Raw genomic sequence first — 11410 nt, forward strand, 5'->3', positions numbered from 1 at the left:
GTGCTAGCGTAGGTCTCCACTGGATAAATCACTTCAGCAGCTTCCAGTCCAATAGCTTCCATTTGAGAAGCTCAGGGCCCGTCGTTCAGGACAAGGATCCGGGACTTCTCTAGGCGCCCGACTACGATGGGAAGGCCCGGCAGAAGGAGGATTCCTCCTGCTGCTCCCATGAGCCGGAATGTCTCGGACTGGTAGGGGAGGAGACGGGTATCTTATTGGTGAAGGAGGATGCCTGACCGGGGATGCGATCCTAGTCCTGTTAGGACAGATCAAGTTAGGTCGCGGCCGCTCCGCTCTACCATTCTCCACGTCCTACGCTCGACAATCTGAGCGGGGTGCAGGACGGCTGGCCCGGGCAGGCTGTCACTGTGAGCCCTCCACGATTCTCCTTCGCGAGCTCCCTCAAGCCCTCCTGGGTGCGCTCGAGGGCGGAAGTGAGCTAGGAGTTAAGGTCCGGACCGATCGGCTGTACTGTTGCTCGGCCCTAGGTGGTTCCTCAAAAGTGGTTTCCCGGTGGTGCGATGTGGGAGTAGAGTTTGATGCCAGGGGTCTGACCAACCGGCTGGGCCTGGACCGATTACCCCGGCGGGACTTATGAGTCTTGCCTTGCCTCTTTCCGACGTTAGCGTCGGTTGTAAGAGGGGGTAGTCAGGCCAAAAACTCTTGAATCTGCTGGTTAGCTTTCGCCAGCTGACTCCTCAGCTGTGCATTTTCCATTTCCACCGCCGTGTAGAAATTTGGGTTCGGATTAGGCGGTTGGGGAGCCAAACTTCCAGTGTCATCTTGGCCTATTGGCTGCTTGCCAGGCCGCTGCTGAACCTCAGGGTTCTGATCATCGGAAATGGCAGCATGATGAGCCTCCTGCCCATCACTTTGGTCCGCCTCGTTACTATGTCTTGAGCGAGTGACTACCATGGTTGGGTATTTGCGATAGCACCAATCTAATAGCTCTCAATGAAAGCACCAAACTGTTGACGCGGTTCTTTGGCAACAGGTAATTAATAGAATAGAGAGTGGGATTAGTGCTAAATAATGAACCGTAATAGATGAATGATCTCAAAGCAAAATGATGACACAAATACTTTTTTAGGTGGTTCAATGGTTAAAATCCTTCTAGTCCACCAGCCAATATTATTGCTATCTTTCTGATATTCTTTATAGGATATTTCTTTACAAAATAGAATCCAACCCCTTGCAACTCCCAGGGTCTCCATATTTATAGGGAGGGGGCACCTGGGGGTTGGCAAGGGGGGGTCATCCTGTGACCTTCTTACCCATCATGTCACCTTTGTGACATTCATGATTAATTCCTAAAACCTGACACTGAAGTGTGGTCTAATCAATAGGTAAGGGGGATAATGGGCAGCATGGCCCAACCTAGTCGTGGGTGCCTGAACACGCACGTTTATGCTACGTGTCCGAGAATTCAGGGATGGATCAGACACGTGATGTTTGATATATGCATGTTTACATTGCGTGGTTGACTTTATAAGGGGTAAGAGGTGCCAACTCAAGCTCGCACCTCGAGCTTCAGATACTCTCAGCTCGTGGTGTTTATACTCCTGACCCGACTCTTAGTAATCTCATTAAGCCTTTGATTACCTCGAGAGCTAAAGAGGTAGGACCTGGTAACAGCAGCTCCGGGTACGTGACATCCACATGGCTGCTATAATTATGCCATTTCTCAGCTTGCTAATAGCCCGTGGATATTTAGGGAGAGGACGCCCGTGGATCTTCAAACTATTTATATGTTTTCCCTCTCACGTCCCACTCAAGAGGGAGAGGACGCCCTAATTTTTCTCTCTTCCCACATCTTCTATCTCTTGTGGTGTCCACACTTGGTAAGAGGCGTTACTATATTCAAATTAAGTATTTTAAATTTAATATATAAATAAAAAAAATTAATAACCTAATAAATGTATAATATGTTACCTCGTTCACATTCAGTTGGGATATCTAACGGTCCACGAAGACGATCGCATCCTTAACCATCTCCCCTGTGAGATCAAGCAACAATATCAACCATATCTATGAAATGCAGACATTAAAATTACATTTATAGTGAATAAATTATCTAAATATGGATGAAATTTTAAACTTCAACAATCTTTTAATGTAAAACATAATTATTACATTTAGAAAATTACTTTTTATAAAATTACCAATTAATCAAAGCTATAAAAATCTCCACTATCACCATCAACTTCTTCTAGGTTATCTTTTGTTTCTATATGGTCCTCTTTCTCTTCATCATCTTCTTCAATGACTTCCTCTTTGTAACATCCTACTAATCAAGGACAGTTACACCGTATGTTTAAAATAGTCCTTAACTCGATAAGCGAGTCATTTAGACTAAAAAATATAGTTAAAATTAAACGATTATTTAGGTACTAAAAATTTTGGTCAATAAAATTAAACATTCATTAAAAGGTTTGAATATATACATGGGATCCCAAAAGTGTATAAACAAGAGATAGTTATAGCAAACATTACAAAAATAGCTTACCTAAGAGGAAAAATCGAACTAATGTTCTAAGTTCCTCAAAATAACTTGACCACGATGGCCAAGTAGGTTAAATATGTACGTGCCACTCCAAAGCTCACAACCTCATGGCTTGTCCAACTCTAGCTTGCCCTTACCTGCACAATAAAGCACACGTGAGGCAATGCCCAGCAAGAAAACCCCACAAGACATAATAATAATCTAGTTATTTATAAGCAATAAATGCATGCTTCACAGACATAAAGTGCATTTATTCCAATCATATAAATCGTAAACATATTTCACAGTCCACAAGTACATTTATTTCAATCACATGAATCATTTACATGGCCTAGGAGAACAAACTTGCCAAATGACCGAACTGAGCGAGGTGTGTACTCTGGTGCCAAGCCTACGGTCCATGCCGAGCGAGTGGGGATTGAACCCTCAAACTGTGCTCGCCTTCACGTCCCATTTTACGCACAATGGCTAACGGACCCATGTTACTCACAAAGGCTGACCGTCTCACGTTACACACGATGGCCGAATGTCAATTGCACCAAACATTCATTGATCATTCAATGCTAGTATGCATGACAACCAATCTGCTCTAAGTGCATATGCCAATTTTCTTACCTCGACTCCTGTGCAAGTAGTGGTACGACCCCGAGTACGATCCCTGTCATGAGACTTACAGAAACCCTAGTCACAACATAAATGATGCACTCATTAAGGATTAACTCAAATAAAATAATTAATTTCAAAATTTTATTTATTTATTTATATACATGAAATTTGTAATTTAATATATTTAAATTAAAAAATATATATTTTCAAAAATTAATATTTAATTATTCAACCTTAATTATCATATAATTGCATACTTGACCTGAAGAATAAAATTCTTCTCAAATTCCCAAATTACAGTTATACCCTTGTATCAACTCTTACCTTGATATGGTGTTGATAGTGCTACCCTAGGGACCTATGGACCTATAGTATCAAGCTCCAATAAATATTACATTATTAATCAAAGCTCTTTGATTAAATAATCATATTTATTAATCTAATGATTACTCCACTAAACACATGAGATTGAACTCTTGATAATTATAGACATATATTTACTAAGTACTTTATTAAGAATAAAGTGTCCATTGATATAATCATTACATACAACGTTAATCCTCTATTAATGGTTCATAATTAAAAGGGAATAAAATTACCGTTTACCCTTTTAGCTATATCTTGTTCCTAGAGTACCATTGACATTATTATGAAGGTTGTGTCACCAAAAGTTTGCGACGTGAGCACTCATAACCTTTTCAGTTCCAAAAGTCAACCCAATAGGGAAACATTATTCGATCTATAAGAAGGTATAGATTCCATATCTGTTAAATAACGTCCCCAGCCATTTGAGTCCCCAAAATAATTGTTCTTAGCCTGATCATTCTGAAAAATCTTAACGCATAACTCAAAGGATCAGATGACATATACAAGAGTTCATAGTAACGTCAACATTAAGATCATCGTGTATATGATCATCGTTTGATGTGTTTGATTAATACTATGAATTGATGTTTAAACAAGTATTAACTGATCACATCTGGTCCAGTTCTACGTACTCTCATCATGCAAAGTACCTCCACTAAAGTGTCCTACTACAATAGTAACCCGGATCAAGGTCACATGTATTCATAATACTAGTGGACCGTACTAGCAGTAATTAATCTAAAGATTCTATAACTTTATTTTACTTCGAACTATTTAAGTTTATTATTTTAATCTTGATCCTCCCATACCAATATGGGATTAAGACCACATAGATAAAATTTGGTATTTTATGATGTTCACTTAATATTATCATATAATATCGGACATAGTCTGTAATGCCCCGCGTTTAGGGCACCGGGTAAACCCTAGTTCGGGGTATTTTAATTCCCTGTATTATGTATTATGTCAGGGGAACATTTTATGCTACAAGAAGTTGTGATGTTTGAATGCTAGCCATGTTGTGGTAAGTGCGGTTTTTTTAGAAAGCGAGACCTTTGATCGTGGACTGGGTCAAAAACCCTAATCAAGTAAAAATCTCGGATTAATTAAATAGGAAATAATATGGCATAAAAAATATTAATTTTGTCCGACACTAGGACTTTATAGACGAGCCAATAAGTTTAAGAAAAATTGATTGAGGTTTAAATCTCAATAAACCGGGCTTAAGAATGAGAATTTCTTGCTCGATCCTCTCGGGACATTTTGGTTAATTTGATAAAATTACCAAAATTATGTGTTATGTGACAAAATTTATTTTGGTCACATTTATTTTATTTTAACTTGGAGATATTTAAAAACTATAGCGAAAAAAATTGGTTAAATTTGGAGAGTGAAATTACCAAAGGCCTCTTGAGTGCATTAGAAGTGAGTAAAAGGAGCAAAGGCATAAAAGTCTTTTCACAAGGGAGGAGAGAGAAAGGTGGGTGGCTAGGCTATGCCTATGCACTCAAGTGTCTTATGACACATACCCTAGGGGAGATCAAGAGTTTCACTTACCCTACAAGTTAAAGACTACCCTAATGATTAGTGCTTTTTCATATTTTGGTCCTTAGTACTTTTTCACCAAAACTACAATCTTCCCTCAAAAATCATTTTTTCCCACTCAAGCAAACTTTCTCTCTTCCCCTACAGTCTCAAAACCGAAACCCTATGTCCCCTAAACCTCCATTGCTGCATTTCTTCTATTCTTCACAAGCTCAAGAGTACTCACTCTCCATTGAAGAAAAAAGAAGCTCAAGAGAAGCCTTGTGTAGAGTAAGTTCAAAACTTGTCACTCTAATTCCTTTTCTTCTTCAAATCTGAAACCCTAAGGGGTGGTTATGCATGCATGTGATCTAATGGCCATGCATGGCATGAATCTTGTACTCTAGGGTTCAAGGGAGATGGTTCTAGGAGGATCTCAAAGTTTGAAGCTTTTTGGTGATCTAGTGAAAACATAGGTAAGGGTTCTAGATTTTTTATGTTTTTCCACTCATCTCCATTTTCTACCCTAACAAGCTCAAAAAAAATATGCATGTGAAACCTATGGGGCTCGGTTTGAGGGTATAGAATCCAAGAAGGAAGTTTGGAGATGCTAAGGTAAATCTTTGGTTGGTTTTGAGTTGTTTTTGGTTATTGGTGATAGATCTAGTTGTATAGGTTATTTTGTTTGTTTTTGAAGTTTATTTTATGCTTGAGGGTTAGATTGGTTGAATTGTTGATTTGCATGCATGCATGTGGCTAGGTTTTGCTAGTTGTATTTAGTTTTGGTAGAATGTGTAAAAATGAATGTTGCCAAGTTTTCGTGGTCTAACTTCCAACGTGTCAGATCGTACCCTAGTACCACTTTTTGTGGAAATAATTTGTATGATTGCATAGTTCTAGATGAGTACTTGAGTTTAGGCTTTTGAAAATAAAAAAATGTGTTTTCAAACCGAAGTTATGAACTTTTTGGCATATTGATGCAATTTGGAAAATTTTTGGGCAGCATGCACTGCCTAGATGGTTTTGAAAATTGAACACGTTTTATAGAGATAGATCCAAAAGCTATGAAATTAGGTAAAATTTTAGTTTAATTATGTATAAGTATCATAGAAATTTTGTGGAGTAAAATGCATAATGCTTAAAGTGTAATGGTTTTTCAAAGTTTTCCCTAATAATCTGAAAACGAAATTTCTAAGCAGCAAACACTGCCTAGATTGTCTTACATTTTTTAATTGGATCCCCTATCCTAAAAATTATAATATTTTGAGAGAAACTAAATTAGATATGATTAAAGATGTTGGTAAAATTTTAGAAAAAAATGTACTACGATGTAAGAAAAATAATTTTTCTAAAGACCCTAAAAAATCTGAGAAAATCTCTTGGGCAGCAGGCACTGCCCAAATTTCTTTAAATGGTTTAATGAGTTTTTCCTTCCCAAAAATTTTAAAACTTGGTGTGAAATTTTTTAAGATAGGTATTAAGGCCCTGTTAAAATTTTAGATTAAAATATGTCATGGTTTAAGAGTATTAATTCTTCTAAGTTAACTAAAAATGGAGAAAAATAGTAATTTCTAACCTTAACAAAATACAAATTTTGGGAGGTTAGTTCTCCTGACCTAAATTGAATTTCCGACGTGAGCTTTCGCCTAGTTTTCGTCATTAGGGCGCATAATACATGAACGAGATTTTTAAAGGGTTGTTGTTAGAGAACCTAACATTGAATATGAGCTTAAAAGCGAGATTTTTATCACATTAAAATGAATAATGAAAAAGTTAGGTTTGGAATTAGAAATGAAGCTGTTTTAAAAAAATAGCAAAAGTTTTGGATATCTAACAAATCCCAAATTAGTTTAAGGTTATTGAGAATTCATTTTTACCATTTTCTAAATTTTGGGTCCAATTGCCCTTTCTTTTCGAAAATGACATAATAGAGATCCTAGGTTATGAATTTAAAGATGGTAAAAAAATAAGAGTTAGGTTTTATAAAACCGTAAATTTATTTAAAGCAGAATCTGGTCAAGTGTATAAGAGAAATGTTTGTATAGATTCTTTAAGAGAACTTATTACTATCGTGGAATATTAACTATAAGAATACGCCATAGTTTAATCTGAGTCACTGTGTGGTTTCACTACAGTGTTATCTAAGCGTGAAGGCTCATTTCTGGATAGAAGGTCTCCTCAACCAAGAGCTAAGGAATATGGGTAAGACAACTTATGATATGTTTGGCTACAACACGTTAATGACTAGTTTAGATGACTGAGTTATTAGCTAATAATTTGAACTAGTCTTAGAAGTTTACTCAAGACCGTGGTCCTAGAGAATTTGCATACTCATGACTAAGGTAAGCAATCCAGCTAGCTACCGCATCGACTATGAACTCCGGCTAGCCACCGAGGAACAATGTGAGAAATCGATTCGCCACCGATGCCTGTGTGGCTAAGGTAGGTTGGCCATCGCAATGTGTAAGAAGTACGGCTTAACACCCGTGACATAAGAGTTTGGCTAGCTACCATGAGAACTATGAACTCTGGCTAGCCACCGAGGAACTATGTTAGAAAGCGCTTCGCCATCGATGCTTGTGTGGCTAAGGTCGGTTGGCCACCGCAACATGTAAGAAGTTTGGCTTAACAACCGTGACATAAGAGTCCGTTTAAACTCCGTGACACGTAAGTAAGTTAATTCCGGAATCAAATCTTTATGGCTAAGAAAGTATGCCAAATTCCTTTTGGAGTCTAGGTAATCGGTGTAACTAGTTTACACCCATCGACGTTATGTTGAGATATGTTAAGATGTGCTAAGATATGTTGAGATATGTTAAGATGGGGTAAGATATGTTGAGATATGTTAAGATATGCTCTGATATGTTGAGATATGTTAAGCTATGCTAAGATATGTTGAGATATATGTTAAGCTATGTTGAAGGTTGTGTTTTGTGTCTATGTTGCTATGATCATTTTGAACTATTGATTTATGTAAAGGCATGCAAAGGTGATGTTCAAGCATGTTTGTTTTCCTTGTATGTTTTAATTGCGATCTTAGAAACATGCTAGGTTAATCTAGATAAAAGAAATGATTGTTTTGAATTTCTATAGATTGATGAAGGTTACGGATTGAGTTTTGAGAAATATCAACTAGATATGAATTTCATGATGATTTATGCTTGCTGATTTTGTGAATAATTGGTGAAAAGTTTGATGAAATAATGATATACATGCATAAGAAATGTCTTTTATGACGTGTTGTATTTATGAGAATAAAATGATGTTTTATTTCACACTTAAAATGAAATTTTTGTACAAATAATTACCTACAGTTTTTTTATTTTTATTTTGATGAGAATATGAGTTTTAAAAAAAATAAAAATGGTAGTTTTAATGGTATAATTGGTTGCTGGGATTTTTGTAAAAAAATGTGAAGTTATATTTTGATAAAAGGAATATGATGTGTGTGTTGAATTAAGTTAATGCCTTAAACTATGGAAATATTAAACGTGGTATTTTTAATATAACATGAGTATTTATTTTAATGGTTATGATTTTCCTTTATTTTACTTAAGGAAAATGGTAAAATTAGTTTATTTGTGAATCTTTAAGTAAATCAAATAATAGCTGAAATTTTAATAAAATATTTTTAAAATAATTATTGAATTATCGTTTATGAATTTATTCTATTTTAAAATTAAGTCTTAAAAATAATACAAGTAAAAATATATTTTTCCACATCTAAAATTATATTTTTCTCACATTAAATTTATAAATTTGATAAATTTATTATAATGTTATTTTCTAAGCAAACATGTTAAACTATAAGTATTTCACATAGTTCTAGTCTTTGTTTTTTTTTTGGGTTTAAAAGTAAATAATGTGATTATTATATTTTAAGTTGGTTAAATAAATTATTTTATGAAATAAAATAATATTTTGTCAACCTGGTAATTTTAAGAGGACAAACAATGGTAATCAAGCATGTTACAATTTCATTATTTTAAAAAACGATAGAAATAAGTGCGAATGGATTATCATTTTTAACGTTGTTTTTAAACAATGTTCTCACGAATGCATGTCGCATGTAATTTCACTTTTACGTTAAAAAATATGTCTATTATGCAACCATATAATTTTTATAGTAAGACCATGCATGTAATATAGGTAGAATGTGCATTATTCTTTTATGACCTTATGTGTAAATATGCCTTGTTTGGATGTTGTGAATAACTTTCACCATGTGTGCATGGCCCATGCACACATGGATTATATGAGTGGGCAAAGTAGAGTTTATGTGATGCTAAGGAAAGTTATTTTGATTATGGTATAGGCTCGTTGTGAAGTTGTCATTTTACCTTGCTTGGACCTCAGGTAAGGAAGTTAGATAGAATTTTGTTATTTATTCTGTGATTGGTAAGATCGTTTGTATGAATGAGAATGTAATGATTTACGCGTTATGAATTATGAAATGCTTTATTATGATGATGTGACTGGATTGTATGTCATTTTGAATGTTGTATGATATGAATGGATGTTAGCGTGATGAACGCGACACATCAAAAATGGGTTGCTAAGGATATGAAGATGTAACCCGAGTTACTAAGGCTATGAAGACGTAGGTCATAGGGCGGACGCGCCGAGGTTATTCAAGGACCAGAGATCCTGTTTACCTCAAAGGGTGACATGGACAAGTTAGCGGGCCATGTTCACAAGGATATGATGTTTATGTGATGATGTTATGACGATGATGATTTTGCATATGATGCTAATGTTGTTGTGATTATGTTTATGTTTATGTTTATGATGTTGATGCTATTATGATAATGATGCTATGATGTGTGACGATGTATGATGCAATTATGATTTGTTTGATTTACTTGTGTGCTGTTTGTACGTCCTTACTGGGCTTTTAGCTCACCCCCTTACTTTCCCTTCCCTGGTAGCAAATAGGTTTCTCTATGGCACGCGTGGTGATATGGGGAGTTCTATCGTCATGGTGTGTATGGCGTGGGGGCGTCCTATGGAGGAGAAACAATCAATTTAAACGCCATTTTCTTTTAATAATGTTATGTTAATTTGGACTTTCTAAACTTATCAGTGGGACTTGAACTTTGGTTGTTTTAAGAACTTTGCATGAAAAATTTTATTTTTCTTTTTAAACTATTTGGCCCAACTTGCATGATTTTAGCAAGACCCTGCTGGAATTTTATAATAAGTGGCTTTTCTCTTATAAACCTAGGAATATGTGAATGTTTTACAAAGCACTAGATTAGGGTGTTTTACAGCCTTAGGGCCAATCAAACTTGAAATACATCACTAATTATGTTCTCATAAGAGAAGTCAACCTTGATATAAAATAAACATATTCTGAAGTCTTTCCTTAAGGAGGCCGCAGACGGAGGCGACACAAGGCCCTTCCTATGCCTCTCGGTGTTCAACCAATAATGGAGACCATGCGACTTATTGTCATGGCTCCCTTTCCCTATTTTGGAAAAAATGTGTTTTTCACAAAATCAATTTTTTTTTAATTTAGTTGTAAAAATAAATTTAATTATTTTTACCAAATGATATTCTATTAATCACTAATCTAATTAAGCAAAACCAAAAACAAAAAATTGTGCCCTTAATTCTAATTCTAATTTTGCTTTAACTAAGAGAATATCATTTTTATTTTAATAAAAAAATTTCATTAAAACAACAAATTAAACAACTTTAATTTTTATTTACCATCTTAATTAATTAAGACTAAATTTATTATTATATGAATTATCATATATAAACATATAACAAAAATATAGGATGTTTTTAATAGCATGTTTCTACACGAATGTAATGCATGCTAGTTGCATACTGTGTGGGTATATGAATGACATGTTATAATACATGAAAAAATATAAAAAATTTAATCACATTCCAACATTTTTAATAAATAACTAAAATAAAAGCAAGTATGGTAACTTTTGGGTATTTCTAGAAAAATTACAACACTTGCAAAAAAATACATGAAAATGTAATCTAGACTAATTAAGGCTCGATGAAGAGAACTTTGATCTTCAACCTTGAGATGTAGTCTTGTTGAGCCAATGCTACCCTTTTTCCATATCCATTTTGAATTATACAACTATTTAATTATTTTAAACAAAATTTTAAAATAATTAAACTTTGGGTTTTAACACCCAAAAGTTTCTAAGGCCCAATTTGAATTTGGGTAATTTAATTCAAAAATAAAATTAAACAATTTAATTTTTATAAATTAAAATTAAGATAATTTCAATTTTGGATATTTTTAATTATGGAAGATAACAATTAAAATATTTTTAATTAAGGTAAATAATCACCATTATTTCAATTATAGAAATTACCAAATTAAAATAATTTTTTATTCAATTTCTTATTTTAATTAAATGAAAAATTAAAAATATATTT

The sequence above is a fragment of the Humulus lupulus genome, chromosome 3 (genome assembly GCF_963169125.1).
Source record: "Humulus lupulus chromosome 3, drHumLupu1.1, whole genome shotgun sequence".
NCBI classification, from domain to species: Eukaryota; Viridiplantae; Streptophyta; class Magnoliopsida; order Rosales; family Cannabaceae; genus Humulus; species Humulus lupulus.